Raw genomic sequence first — 14,574 nt, 5'->3', positions numbered from 1 at the left:
CGAGGGGGTGGGGTGAAGCGAGGGGGTGAGCGAGGTGTGTAGAGCGAGGGGGAGCGAGGGGGTGGAGAGCGGGGGTTGGGGGTGTAGCGAGTCGTGACGAGGTGCCATCACTGCACATCCGTCGTGCAGCTGCACGTGGCAGGGCAGTTTGTCTGCACGAAGGTTCCCCCCGCGCCGTCGTTCGCGCAGCCGTGGGCGCTGAACAGCTGCGGGCAGTTGCTGAACTGGTCCACGTAGGGGCACGGGTTGGCTGCGAAGATAAGGGTGTGAGTCTGAGTGTGAGTGAGTCTGTGTGTGAGTCTGTGTGTGAGTCTGTGTGTGTGTGAGTCTGTGTGTGAGTCTGTGTGTGTGTGACTCTGTGTTGTGTGAGTCTGTGTGTGAGTCTGTGTGTGTGTGAGTCTGTGTGTGAGTCTGTGTGTGTGTGTGAGTCTGTGTGTGAGTCTGTGTGTGTGTGAGTCTGTGTGTGAGTCTGTGTGTGTGTGAGTCTGTGTGTGAGTCTGTGTGTGTGATTGTCTGTGTGTGAGTCTGTGTGTGTGTGAGTCTGTGTGTGAGTGAGTCTGTGTGTGTGGAGTCTGGTGTGAGTCTGTGTGTGTGATTGTCTGTGTGTGAGTCTGTGTGTGTGTGAGTCTGTGTGTGAGTCTGTGTGTGTGAGTCTGTCTGTGTGTGAGTCTGTGTGTGAGTCTGTGTGTGTGAGTCTGTGTGTGTGTGAGTCTGTGTGTGAGTCTGTGTGTGAGTGAGTCTGTGCTGTGTTTCAGTCTGTGTGTGAGTCTGTGTGTCCGGCAAAACAACCTCCTACCTCCTCGCGGTGCCAGACGGGCAACGCCGTCGTGGACAGTGCTGTGAGGGGAGGGGCCAATGCCCATTGGCCTCTCCCCTCATGGCGTCTGTGACCACCACAGTGGCTAAACGGGGGCTCTGGACGGGTGCGAGGGGCTGGTAACCCCTCCACCTTCAATTAATTACCACAAAACCACGAATAAAAAATTTGTAACTAATAAGCTTGTGCCGGAGGCCCCGGGGGGTCAGGCTTTTATGACGTCTCCTGGCCAAACCCCATTTGGCGGAGCCAGGAGATTGAATCTTCACCCTTGGGGCTCCTCCAGAAAACAACAAAAAGCCACTTCGGATGGCCACGTGGAATGTTCGAACGCTCACATGCGGAGGGAGAGGCTGCCACTCCTCTGTCGGGACGTGGACCGGTACCGGCCTGGATCTCTGTGGCATCAGGAGGTCCGGTGGACCGGCTTCTGGCTCCTGCCGACCATGAGGGGTGGACAGTCCTCCTACTCGGGGCAGGAGACTGCCAACACAGGGGTGGCTCTTCTTCTGAACAAAACGAATGAAGGGGGCGTGGGAGCGTGGCGGTGAGGTGTGGGAAGCTGTAAGCCCCAGGCTACTTTGGGCTCGCATTCCCATCAACCAGACGGCGAGTGAGTGGTGGTTCGTGGTTAATTATGCCCCAACAGAAAACCGAGAGTACTAACATGCCGTGGAGGGATCAGGACAAAGGCCGATGAGTCAGTCATGCATTCTACGACCATCCTGTCACAGGGTGCTGCGCTAAGTGGCCCCTCGGGATGAGTCATCTTGTTGGGTGACTTCAATGCCCGAGTTGGTCATGATGCTGGCACCTGGTCTGGAGTGATTGGAAGGCATGGGCCAGATCAGCTCAATAACAACGGCAGAAGGCTGCTAGATTTTTGTGCAGCCCATGGGCTTGTAATTACCAACACGCTCTTCCGGCATCGGCGCATCCACACAACATCATGGATGCATGCCGGGTCCAAGCAAGAACATCTGCTGGACTACATAGTGACGGACCAGCGGATGCGAGCCCATGTCCTTGACACCAGGACCTACCGTGGAGCTGATCTGCCCTCTGACCATCGACTAGTCATCTGTAAGATGCGCCTGCCATTCTTCCACTCTGGTGGTGGGTGTACACCCAGGATCCCATTCCAACCAAAAGTGGCCTGGTCTCAGTTAGCTGATGAAAGTTGCAAGCGAGAATTTCATCATCGCTTGCAGCTGGGGTTGGCATCGTCCCCCACTCCACCTGATGTCGAGGGTAAATGGGCGAGGTTTAGGACTGTGACTCATGCAGCTGCAATGGATGCTTTGGGTACGGGGTCCAGACCTCCCCAGAAACCCTGGCTGACAGAGGAGGTGTTCAGGTTAATTGAGAAAAAGCGACAGGCCCACTCTCATCGGCTACAGCATCCCACGTCAGAGAATGAGGAGGTTTACCGCAGCCTTCGCTCGGAGGTTCGGAGAGCCGTAAGGCGCTGCAAGGATGGGTGGTGGTCGCGGGTTGCTGAGGAGATGGAATCTGCCTCAGTGGCCCGCGATCACAAATCACTATTTAACTCCATCAAAAAAGTAACCTGCAGCACCACACCTATTACCATCATTAGGGAAAAAAACGGTGATCCAATCTCCGACCCCCAGGAACAGGTTTGCAGATTTGCTGAGCATTTCTGTGAGGTCCTGGGGAAGGGAAAACTCTCAGCCAGGAAAACATCATGGCACAAAGTGGTGATAACCCTGCTGAGGCTGCGGTGCCCCAAATATTGGAGGAGGTCACCCCCTGTGAGTGGCTGGCTGAGGTGCCATCTGTTGAGGAAGTACTGAAGGCGATCCGGAGTCTGAGACCAGGAAAGGTACCGGGCAGAGATGATCTCCCAAGCGAAATTCTGAGGGAGGGTGGCGCTTGTGCACAGACTGCCCTATATGACATCATAACAACTGTCTGGACCGCTGGACGGGTACCGCAGGATTGGATGGATGCCCTGGTGGTCCCCCTCTTTAAGAAGGGGGACCGCACAGACTGTAACTACTACAGGGGAATCTCACTCCTCAGTGTGCCGGGAAAGGTCCTGGCAAGGATTATTCAACATCGCCTTGCTAGGCACGCTGAGGAGAGGCTTGCGGAGCCCCAATGCGGTGCCAGGAAAGGGCGGTCCTGCACAGATGCCATATTTTCTGTCAGTCTGCTACAGCAGAGGTGTAGGGAATTCCAACAAGACTTACATCTCTGCTTCATTGACCTGGTCAAGGCCTATGATACCATCAATAGGCCTGGGTTCTGGGTTGTTGTTCGTGCTTGCGGAGTCCCTGACCCTCTGCTCACGATCATTATGGACCTTCATGATGGTGAGCGGGCCCGGGTAAAACTACGTGGCCGGGAGTCAGAGTCATTCCCTGTACACCTTGGGGTGCGACAGGGATGTCCTCTGACTCCCTCATTATTTAACATCTATTTCGACCACGTAGTTTGTGAGGCCTTCAGTAGCTGTACCAGAGGAATTTCCATCTGGTACAGATACAATGGGAGGCTGATCGATGCCCGGGTGCGGCCAAGGGATGGCTCCCTATTGGTCAACCACGTTATGTATGCTGACACCTGGTATGGCGGCTCACTCACAGGAGGAGTGGGAGTCGCTGCTGCTGAAACTGGAGTGTGACACTAAGAGGTGGGACCTTACCATCAGCCCCACCAAAACGAAGCACCTGCCTGGGTATTTTGTATCATCTGACACTCCACCCCCACAACTCCCAATTGGTGAGGGGCAGTTGTGGAGAGAGTGGAGAGTTCCCATACCTGGGCAATATCTCATACCACTCCTGTTAACATCAGAGGTCTCACTCCGAATCAGTCTAGCGCATTATCTTTTGGTCGGCATTGCGTAACGCTGTGTGGCAAGCTACCTGGTCTGTCGCTACGCACGAAGCGTCGGGTCTTCTCGGCCACAGTCATTCCCATCCCTTCTCTTACGCTTGCGAAACGTGACCCCCCCTAATGGAGCATCTTCGCCGGTTAGAACATTTAGGCTGGCCTGCCTACGATAAAATCCTGGGTTTAACCCAGGCTGGATTGTGTGAGGAGCTCATAATTCCTCGAAATCTTGGACAAGGTCCAATCGGTTGCACCTCCAGGCAGGCAAGGCTGCGTTGGGTTGGCCATGTAGCCCTCATGCCCAATCACCGCATGCCCAAACAGCTTTTGTTCAGCCGGATCGAAGGGGCTAAACGGGCGCGGCACGGACTAGAGGATGTGGAGCTGAGTGGACTTGCCGTTGATTAGTACCAGCGGTGTCAAGATCGGCCTCTGTGGGTGTGTGTGTGGGTGTGCGTGGGTGTGTGGGTGTGCGCGTGGGTGCATCGGTGTGCATGGGTGTGCGAGTGGGTGTGTGGTGCGTGCGTGTGCGAGTAAGGTTCATGAGTGCGTGCGTGGGTGCATGTGTGCGTGGGTGGGTGTGTGTGGGTGTGCGTGGGTGCGTGGGTGTGCACGTGGGTGCGTGGGTGTGCGTGTGGGGTGTGTGGGTGCGTGCGTGTGTGTGCCTGTAGGTTCGTGAGTGCGTGAGTGCGTGCGTGGGTGTGTGGGTGGGTGTGTGTGGGTGTACGTGGGTGCGTGGGTGTGCACGTGGGTGTGTGGGTGTGCGTGGGTGTGTGGGTACTTGCGTGTGCGTGTAGGTTCGTGAGTGCGTGAGTGTGTGCGTGGGTGCGTGGGTGTGTGCGTGGGTGCGTGGGTGTGTGCGTGGGTGCGTGGGTGTGAGTGCGTGAGTGTGTGGGTGCGTGAGTGTGTGCGTGGGTGTATGCGTGGGTGCGTGGGTGCGTGGGTGCGTGGGCATGTGGGTGCGTGGGTGTGTGCGTGGGTGCGTGAGTGTGTGCCGTGGGTGTGCGTGTAACTCACTGCACAGGTTGTTGTCGCAGCTATGGGGGCAGGCCTGGCACGGAGTCCCCAGGTCGTAGGGTTTGTTGATCCTGGTGACCAGGTTCCCTCTGCACGCAGTGGGGAGGATGGTGGGAGGTAGGTGGGGGAGGTGTTGGGGGGTGGGTGGGGGAGATGTTAGGGTGGGTGGGGGGTGTTGGGGGTGTTGGGGAGTGGGTGGAGGGGTGTTGGGGGGTGGGTGGGGGAAGTGTTTGGGAGTGGGTGGGGGGGGTGTTGGGGAGTGGGTGGGGGGTGTTGGGGGGTGGTGGGGGAGTGTTGGGGGGTGGGTGGGGGTGGGTGGGGGAGTGGGTGGGGGGTGTTGGGGGTGTTGGGGAGTGGGTGGGGGGTGTTGGGGGGTGGGTGGGGTGGGTGGGTGGGGGGTGTTGGGGGGGTGGGTGGGGGGTGGTGGGGGGTGTTGGGGGTGTGGGGGTGGGTGGGGGGGGGTGGGTTGGGGGTGGTGGGGGTGGGTGGGGGGGGAGTTTGGGGGGTGGGTGGGGGGGTGTTGGGGGTGGGTGTTGGGGGGTGGGGTGGGGGGTGGGTGGGGGTGGGTGGTGGGGGGTGTTGGGGAGTGGGGGGGGGTGGTGGGGGGGTGTTGGGTGGGTGGGGGTGGGTGGGGGGGGTGTTGTGGGGTGGGTCCGCTAACTCACGCGGGGCAGTAGTGGCACACGTAGAGGAACTTGAGGGCGCCGGGGTGGTTGGGGCAGTAGTTGACGGCGCAGCCCACCTGGTGGACTTGTACCACACCACCTGGGGGGGGGGGGCGGGGGCGGGGGGGCACGCGGACACGGGGGAAGGGGGGGTCGAGTTGAGCGATCGCACGGGGCGGCTGACTGCTACACGGTGCAGCTTGCAAGCCCCAGACTCACGACCCTCACCCTGGTGGTGTGGTGAGCGTGGTGGTGGTGGTGGTGAGCGTGGTGGTGGTGAGCGTGTGGTGGTGGTGAGCGTGGTGGTGGTGAGCGGTGGTGGTGGTGAGCGTGGTGGTGGTGGTAGTGAGCGTAGTGGTGGCGAGCGTGGTGGTGGTGTGAGCGTGGTGCTGGTGAGCGTGGGTGGTGAGCGTGGTGGGGTGAGCGTGGTGGGGTGAGCGTGGTGGGGTGAGCGTGGTGGGGTGAGCGTGGTGGGGTGAGCGTGGTGGGGTGGTGAGCGTGTTGGTGGTGGTAGGTTGAGCGTAGGGTGGCGAGCGTTGTGGTGTGTAGCGTGGTGGTGGTAAGCGTGGTGGTGGTGGTGGTGAGCGTGGTGGTGGTGCGTGAGCCAGTGGCGGTGGTGGTGGTGAACGTGGTGGTGAGTGGTTGAGAGTGGCTGGTGAGCTGTGGTTGGTGAAGTGGTGACGTGGTGTTTGAAGCGTGGGGTGGTGGTGGTGAGCGTGGTGGTGATGGTGAGCGTGGTGGTGTGAGCGTGGTGGTGGTGAGCGTGGTGGTGGTGGTGAGCGTGGTGGTGGTGGTGGTGAGCGTGGTGGTGGTGGTGGTGAGCGTGGTGGTGAGCGTGGTGGGGTGAGCGTGGTGGGGTGAGCGTGGTGGTGGTGAGCGTGCTGGTGGTGGTGGTGAGCGTGGTGTGGTGGTTGAGCGTGGTGGTGTGAGCGTGGTGGTGGTGAGCATGGTGGTGGTGGTGAGCGTGGTGGTGGTGGTGAGCGTGGTGGTGGTGGTGGTGAGCGTTGGTAGTGGTGGTGGTGGTGAGCGTGGTGGTGGTGGTGGTGGTGGTGAGCGTGGTGGTGGTGGTGAGCGTGGTGGTGGTGGTGAGCGTGGTGGTGGTGGTGAGCGTGGTGATGGTGGTGGTAGTGAGCGTGGTAGTGGTGGTGGTGGTGAGCATGGTGGTGGTGGTGGTGGTGAGCTTAGTGTGGTGGTGAGCGTGGTGGGGTGGTGGTGGTGAGCGTGGTAGTGGTGGTGGTGGTGAGCGTGGTGGTGGTGGTTGTGGTGGTGATGGTGAGCGTGGTGATGGTGGTGAGCGTGGTGGTGAGCATGGTGGTGGTGGGACGTGGTGGTGCTGGTGAGCGTGGTGGTGGTGGTGGTGAGCGTGGTAGTGGTGGTTGGTGGTGAGCGTGGTGGTGGTGGTGGTGAGCGTGGTGGTGGTGAGCGTGGTGGGTGGTGGTGAGCGTGGTGTGGTGGTGAGCGTGGTGATGGTGGTGGTTGTGAGCGTGGTAGTGGTGGTGGTGGGCGCATGGTGGTGGTGGTGGTGGTGAGCTTAGTGGTGGTAGTGAGCGTGGTGGTGGTGGTGGTGGTGAGCGTGGTAGTGGTGTGTGGTGAGCGTGGTGGTGGTGGTGTGGTGGTGGTCGTGAGCGTGGTGGTGGTGGTTGTGGTGGTGATGGTGAGCGTGGTGATGGGGGTGAGCGTGGTGGTGGTGAGCGTGGTGGTGGTGGTGGTGGTGAGCGTGTGATGGTGGTGGTGAGCGTGGTAGTGGTGGTTGGTGGTGAGCGTGGTAGTGGTGGTGGTGGTGAGCGTGGTGGTGGTGGTGTGGTGGTGGTGAGAGTGGTGATGGTGGTGAGCGTGGTGGTGGTGAGCGTGGTGGTGGTGGTGAGAGTGTGGTGGTGAGCGTGGTGGTGAGCGTGGTGGTGGTGAGCGTGGTGGTAGTGGTGAGCGTGGTGGTGGTGGTGAGCGTGGTGGTGAGAGTGGGTGGTGGTGGTGGTGGTGGTGAGCGTGTGGGTCTGGGAGCGTGGTGGTGGTGAGCGTGGTGGTGGTGGTGAGCGTGGTGGTGGTGGTGAGCGTGGTGGGGTGGTGGGAGCGTGGTGGTGGTGAGCGTGGTGGTGGTGAGCGTGGTGGTGGTGGTGGTGAGCTTGTGGTGGTGGTGAGGTGGTGGTGGTGGAGCGTAGTGGTGGTGAGCGTGGTGGTGGTGGTGGTGGTGAGCGTTGGTGGTGAGTGAGCGTGGTGGTGAGTGAGCGTTGGTGGTGAGTGAGCGTTGGTGGTGAGTGAGCGTGGTGGTGGTGCGCGTGGTGGTGGTGGTGCGCGTGGTGGTGGTGGGTGAGCGTGGTGGTGGTGAGCGTGGTGGTGGTGGTGGTGAGCGTGGGGTGGTGGTGGTGAGCGTGGTGGTGGTGGTGGTGAGCGTGGTGGTGGTGAGCGTGGTGGTGGTGGTGTGTGGTGAGCGTGGTGGTGGTGGTGGTGAGGGTGGTGGTGGTGAGCGTGGTGGTGGTGAGCGTGGTGGTGGTGGTGGTGAGCGTGGTGGTGGTGGTGGTGGTGAGCGTGGTGGTGGTGAGCGTGGTGGTGGTGAGCGTGGTGGTGGTGTGGTGGTGGGTGAGCGTGGTGGTGGTGGTGAGCGTGGTGGTGGTGAGCGTGGTGGTGGTGAGCGTGGTGGTGGTGATGGTGGTGGTGAGCGTGGTGGTGGTGGTGAGCGTGGTGGTGGTGGTGGTGAGCGTGGTGGTGGTGAGCGTGGTGGTGGTGGGTGAGCGTGGCCCCTCACCTGAGTGTAGTGTCCCACGGCCCCGCGCCCCACAGCCCCCGTGCCGTACTGGAAGCCGGGGGAGGTGACCTCGTCGTACCAGCTGCGCACTGCCTCGTCCCACGACCGTGGGTTGCTGGACATGAAGAGGTTCTCTCCGCAGTCCCACTCTGAGGAAGAGGGAGGATGAGGAGGAGGAGCCAGGTGCGTGCATTGTAAGATCATTCGCGTCGCAGGAATGCGTGCACGTTTGAACTTCTAATGCACCACCAATGGAACCTCATTTGCCAGTAAAAAATATGATAATTGTTTTTTAAATCCTTTATATTAAGTTCGCTTGCTTGCGCGCTTACGACCGTGCAAAATATTTCGGTCGTTTTTTAACCACTTCACGTGATCCAATCGAGCTGACATTTTCCACACGACTCGTTGTGCTTGACAATTAAGTTCGTGAAAAATTCCAAAATTTTACACTTTTTAGGACAAAAATATTTTGTTTAATTACCAATTGCTTAATGGTGCAATGCAATCATCTGACCCATAGGTGGCAGCCATCTCAAGCCAGAGGACCGAGAGGACTCTAGCCGCCACGCAATATAAAGGATTTATAGTGAAAAACTTTGTTTTTACGGGTTATACTTATTTCCCTTTATATCTGCAACAAAACTGACACCTTTTTACGAGGAGTCATGTTTGCAGAGACCACCACTACCTGCAGTCATAATGCAAACAAAAAAATATAACTCTGATAATGATATGCACTGTCCTTGAAGTTGATTGGTCCACACCCGAGACAGCTTTCCTAGAGCCTAGTCTCACATGGTGTTGGACACGATGACGCCAAAAGGCGCACAACCTCAAAGACAATGCACCATCAGAGTTTGCATTGTACGTAGCCCACTGTGCTAATCGGAGGTGCAGGTGAGTGTGTGGGTGAGTGTGTGGGTGAGTGTGTGGGTGAGTGTGCGGGTGAGTGTGCGGGTGAGTGTGTGGGTGAGTGTGTGGGTGAGTGTGCGGGTGAGTGTGCGGGTGAGTGTGTGGGTGAGTGTGCGGGTGAGTGTGCGGGTGAGTGTGCGGGTGAGTGTGTGGGTGAGTGTGGGGTGAGTGTGGGGTGAGTGTGCGGGCGAGTGTGTGGGTGAGTGTGTGGGTGAGTGTGTGGGTGAGTGTGAGGGTGAGTGTGCGGGTGAGTGTGTGGGTGAGTGTGTGGGTGAGTGTGCGGGTGAGTGACTGCGTGAGTCTACCATCAGCCTACCATCAGCCCACCAAAACTAGTGAGGCCTTCAGTAGCTGTACCGAAGGAATTTACATCTGGTGCAGATACAATGGGAGGCTGATCGATGCCCGGGTGCGATCAAGGGATGGCTCCCTATTAGTCAACCACGTTATGTATGCTGATGACCTGGTAATTGCGGCTCACTCACAGGAGGAGTTGGAGTCGCTGCTGCTGAAACTGGAGTGTGACACTAAGAGGTGGGGCCTTACCATCAGCCCCACCAAACGAAGCACCTGCCTGGGTATTTTGTACCATCGGACACTCCACCCCCACAACTCCCAATTGGTGATGGGGCAGTTGTGGAGAGAGTGGAGAGTTTCCCGTACCTGGGAAGTGTGCTCATGACCGGCTCCGGTTGGACACCAGAGGTCTCACTCCGAATCAATCGAGCGGCATTATCTTTTCTATCGGTTGCTTAACACTGTGCAGTCACGGAAGCTTTTTTGTCACCTGCTTGCGGCGTCTTCCAGGTGCGCGTGTTGCTGGGGCTGTGCGAGAAGCTGCAGGCGGCGGCCCACAAGCGGCTGGTCTCTGCTGCCTGTTCGTTGTACGCCTGCAGCGGACAAGTCCCGGCACAGTCAGCCAGGCTGTGCCACAACCACCACCACCATCCAAACTCACCCACCCACCCACTCACACCTCGATTTCACCCCACACACTCACCCACCCCTCCACCCACTCACCCCTCGATCCCACCCACTCACCCTTCCATGCACCCCTCCACCCACTCACCCCTCGATCCCACCCACTCCCCTTCCATGCACCCCTCCACCCTCCACCCCACCCACTCAGCCGTCCACCTCACCCACCCACTCACCACTCCATCCCACCCACTCACCCACCTACTCACCCACCCACCCTCCACCCCACCCACTCAGGCCTCCACCCACTCACCCCTCCACCTCACCCACCCACTCACCCACCCAACCTCCACCCCACCCACTCAGCCCTCCACCCAACTCACTCCTCCACCTCACCCACCCACTCACCCCTCCATCCCACCCACTCACCCACCCACCCACTCACCCCTTTACTCACCCCTTCACCCCTCCACCCTACCCACTCAGCCGTCCACCTCACTTCACCCACTCACCCCTCCACCCCACCCACCCACTCACCCCCTCCATCCCACCATCTCACCCCTCCATGCCACCCACTCACCCACCCACTCACCCCTCCACTCCGTCACCCCTCCACCCCACCCACTCACCCCTCCATCCCACCCACCCCACTGACGCCTCCACCTCCACCCCCTCTCTAGCAAATCTGCAAATTCAGCAGCGTGGTGAGGTATGGTCGCGTAAGACCTCACGAGACGCACACAAGTGGGAAGCAGAGGTCGCAAACGGGTTTTGATTCCTTACCCGTACCCAGCCGCACCAGGGGTCGTAAACAGCTAACCGTACCCGGCCGGGTATAGGTACCCGTATCCTACCCGTACCCTACCCGAAATGAGTGACAAACGGCTACTCACCAGTGACTCACGGCCTGCCCGTACCCGTACCCGGCCGCACCAGGGTCGCAAACGGCTACCCGGGTAGGGTACGGGTATCGGGTACCCGGTTGCGACCTCTGGTGTGTGGGGGCCACATAGTGGAGTGGGGGGGGCGATGGGCGCTGACTGCCACGTGTCCTCACCATCTTGAGCATGTTGCTGGCAGTGAGCACCACGCCGCGCCGCAGCTCGTTGTGAACGTCCACGATGACCTTCCGGTTCGCCGACAGCTTCGTGTCCAGGAGCTTCCAGTCGTTGACGGATGTCGCCGCCACGACGCTCGCCATGAACACCAACGCCAACGCCGCCGAGGTCACGAGGTTAGTGCTGGGGGGGGGGGGGGGGTGCGATGCACGCACGCGCATAGACACCTTCACCTCCACCTTCATCACCACCGTCATCATCACCACCTTCACCACCACCTTCATCACCACCACCGTCATCATCACCACCTTCACCACCACCTTCATCACCACCACCGTCATCGTCATCGTCACCACCTTCACAAATATCATCATCACCACCATCACCACGACCATCATCATCGTCGTCACCATCATCATCACCGTCACCACATTCACCGTTATCATCATCAACACCATCACCATCATCATCACCTTCACCACCTTCACCATTATCATCATCGCCACCATCACCACGACCATCATCGTCGTCACCATCATCATCACCCTCACCACCTTCACCATTATCATCATCACCACCATCACCACGACCATCATCATCGTCGTCACCATCATCATCACCCTCACCACATTCACCATTATCATCATCACCACCATCACCACGACCATCATCATCGTCGTCACCATCATCATCACCCTCACCACATTCACCATTATCATCATCACCACCATCACCACGACCATCATCATCGTCGTCACCATCATCATCACCCTCACCACATTCACCATTATCATCATCACCACCATCACCACGACCATCATCATCGTCGTCACCATCATCATCACCCTCACCACATTCACCATTATCATCATCACCACCATCACCACGACCATCATCATCGTCGTCACCATCATCATCACCCTCACCACCTTCACCATTATCATCATCACCACCATCACCACGACCATCATCATCGTCGTCACCATCATCATCACCCTCACCACATTCACCATTATCATCATCACCACCATCACCACGACCATCATCATCGTCGTCACCATCATCATCACCCTCACCACATTCACCATTATCATCATCACCACCATCACCACGACCATCATCATCGTCGTCACCATCATCATCACCCTCACCACATTCACCATTATCATCATCACCACCATCACCACGACCATCATCATCGTCGTCACCATCATCATCACCCTCACCACCTTCACCATTATCATCATCACCACCATCACCACGACCATCATCATCGTCGTCACCATCATAATCACCGTCACCACCTTCACCATTATCATCACCACCATCACCACCACCGTCATCGTCACCACCTTCACCATTATCATCATCACCACCATCACCACGACCCATCATCATCGTCGTCACCATCATCATCACCCTCACTACCACCATTATCATCATCACCACCATCACCACCTGCACCACCACCATCGTGATCACCACCATCATCAGCCATGATCAATACGCTGCTGGATAAAGGCTTGCTCAGGCCAGTGCTTCGTTCAGTGAACAGCTCGTGAAAGCAAATATAACAGAGCTACCTGTGAAATCCTTGGCGGCAACTGGCGCACTGCGAGTAATGACGGTCAGACCACGACCTCTGACTCACACGGCTGGAGTTGAACCAAAAACTGAGAGGATGCCTCATTTTACGTGATGGGGCGGTTTTCATTGCAGGTGTAAAGGAGAGCCAACACAAGGTTGCAGGGGGTTCGTCTTTTAATCCTTTCCTCCCATCCACACCTGTGTAATAATACTCTTGGAGACGGCTTGTGGAATCGGTCCTTGTATTTACCTATTTCAGTTTACAAGCACTCCCCGTTGCTGGCAGGCAACGGGAAGTGGGCAGGCAGATCGCAAGAGACGCACCGACCGCCACGTGGCACTCGGAACCCCGCTCGCGCGTGGCCCCCCTCTCTCTCTTCGTTCCTCGTCTGACCACGTGTCCCTCGGCTCTTCCCTTATTTAACGCCTGGGTCACGTGGTACGCTCCAGCCAATCCTTAATAGCCTGCGCCGAATGTTCCAGATTCCTCCATCAACTCCCGGGACCACGCCCCTGACTTGTCTTCCCATTGGCTGAGGCCAAGAGCAGCAGAACCAATCAGCTAGCTGACATCCATCGATGACGCCGGGACCATGCTCCCAGGCTCTTCCCCCATTGGCTGTAGAGCAGGACCGGCAGAGCCAATCACCACGTGAGCCGGACACCTGTCACCCAGCCGTCCCAATCTCGGTCCTGTCAACCAACCATTCTCCCCGCCCGTTATCTCCCTTATATCTCCTCTCCTCCCCCTTCTCCTGTCAACGTCCCACTCCCCCTCCTATTGGTGGGAATCCTTCCCATAACACCCCTACACAGGCAATTGTAACCGGTCTGAGACCATGAATTTCTCGAGACTTAATACCCCGGTTCGAGTCCGGGGACTGAGACCCGGATTGGCCCGGCCTCCTCCGCCGTCAGACATTTAAACGTTCAGGTAGTACAGGGTGTTCTTGGTTCTTTCGGTAAAGTCACGTAGAAGGGAAATAATAAATAATACAAATAATACATCATAAAATAATTCTCACGACGTTTTCGGCCACAACGCAAGCAGCCGTCCTCAGGTGAAGAACAGGTCTGTCGGAAAGACAGCGTCTCATTCAGACGCTGAGCCAAGAATAAGGGAAATGATAAAATATATCTTTATTATTTTGTTGGTTCTTTCGGTAAAGTCACGTCGAAGGGAAATAATAAAATAATGGAAATAAAAGATAATTAAATAATTCTCACGACGTTTCGGCCACAACGCAAGCAGCCGTCCTCAGGTGAAGAACAGGTCTGTCGGTAGCATCGCCATTAGGATACACGCGCACTGACGGATACACCGTTACGATTACGAAGCTCGCGTCATGCCGATACGCCGCGATCATCACGATGCTCTCGTACTCTTTGGTTCTTTCGGTAAAGTCACGTAGGTAGAAATAAAATAAAATAATTAAATAAAATTAATTCAATTTTACCTACGTGACTTTACCGAAAGAACCAAAGAGTATGGATTCCTGCGGTCACGAAAGCTTCAAAACAAGTTTGATCTTTTTGGTTCTTTCGGTAAAGTCACGTAGAAGGGAAGTAATAAAATAATAAAAATTAAACATAATAAAATAATTCTCACGACGTTTCGGCCACAACGCAAGCAGCCGTCCTCAGGTGAAGACCAGTTCTGTCGGGGAGACAGTGTCATTCAGACGCTTGCATTGTGGCCGAAACGTCGTGAGAATTATTTTATTATGTTTTATTTTTATTATTTATTATTTCCCTTCTACGTGACTTTACAGAAAGAACCAAGAAAATGAATCCCTGCAGTCACGAAAGCTTTAAATCGAACAAGTTTGATGCTCGCATACTCACAACATCTCTGCTGCTGGGACGGAACGGGTGGCAGTGCCTCTCTGATCGGCGTTTGGAGCTGATGCTCGACTTTTATACGCAGCAATATCCTTGACAAGGGGCGCGTCGCTCGCTTGTCACCTGTCAGAATAAGCCAAAACACACTTCACAATA

General features: G+C 57.1%; 1 pseudogene; it reads right to left on the bottom strand.

Annotated features, from left to right (window-relative positions):
* Positions 1-107: 107 nt before the first annotated feature.
* LOC133340010 (cysteine-rich venom protein latisemin-like) lies at positions 108-13,924 on the bottom strand (annotated as a pseudogene).
* Positions 13,925-14,574: the final 650 nt, after the last annotated feature.

The sequence above is a fragment of the Lethenteron reissneri genome, unplaced genomic scaffold (genome assembly GCF_015708825.2).
Source record: "Lethenteron reissneri isolate LAM-NWPU_2019-01 unplaced genomic scaffold, ASM1570882v1 scaffold_637, whole genome shotgun sequence".
NCBI lineage: Eukaryota > Metazoa > Chordata > Hyperoartia > Petromyzontiformes > Petromyzontidae > Lethenteron > Lethenteron reissneri.
The sequence above is the reverse complement of the archived record's forward strand: the minus strand, read 5'-3'. Positions and strand labels throughout refer to the sequence as shown.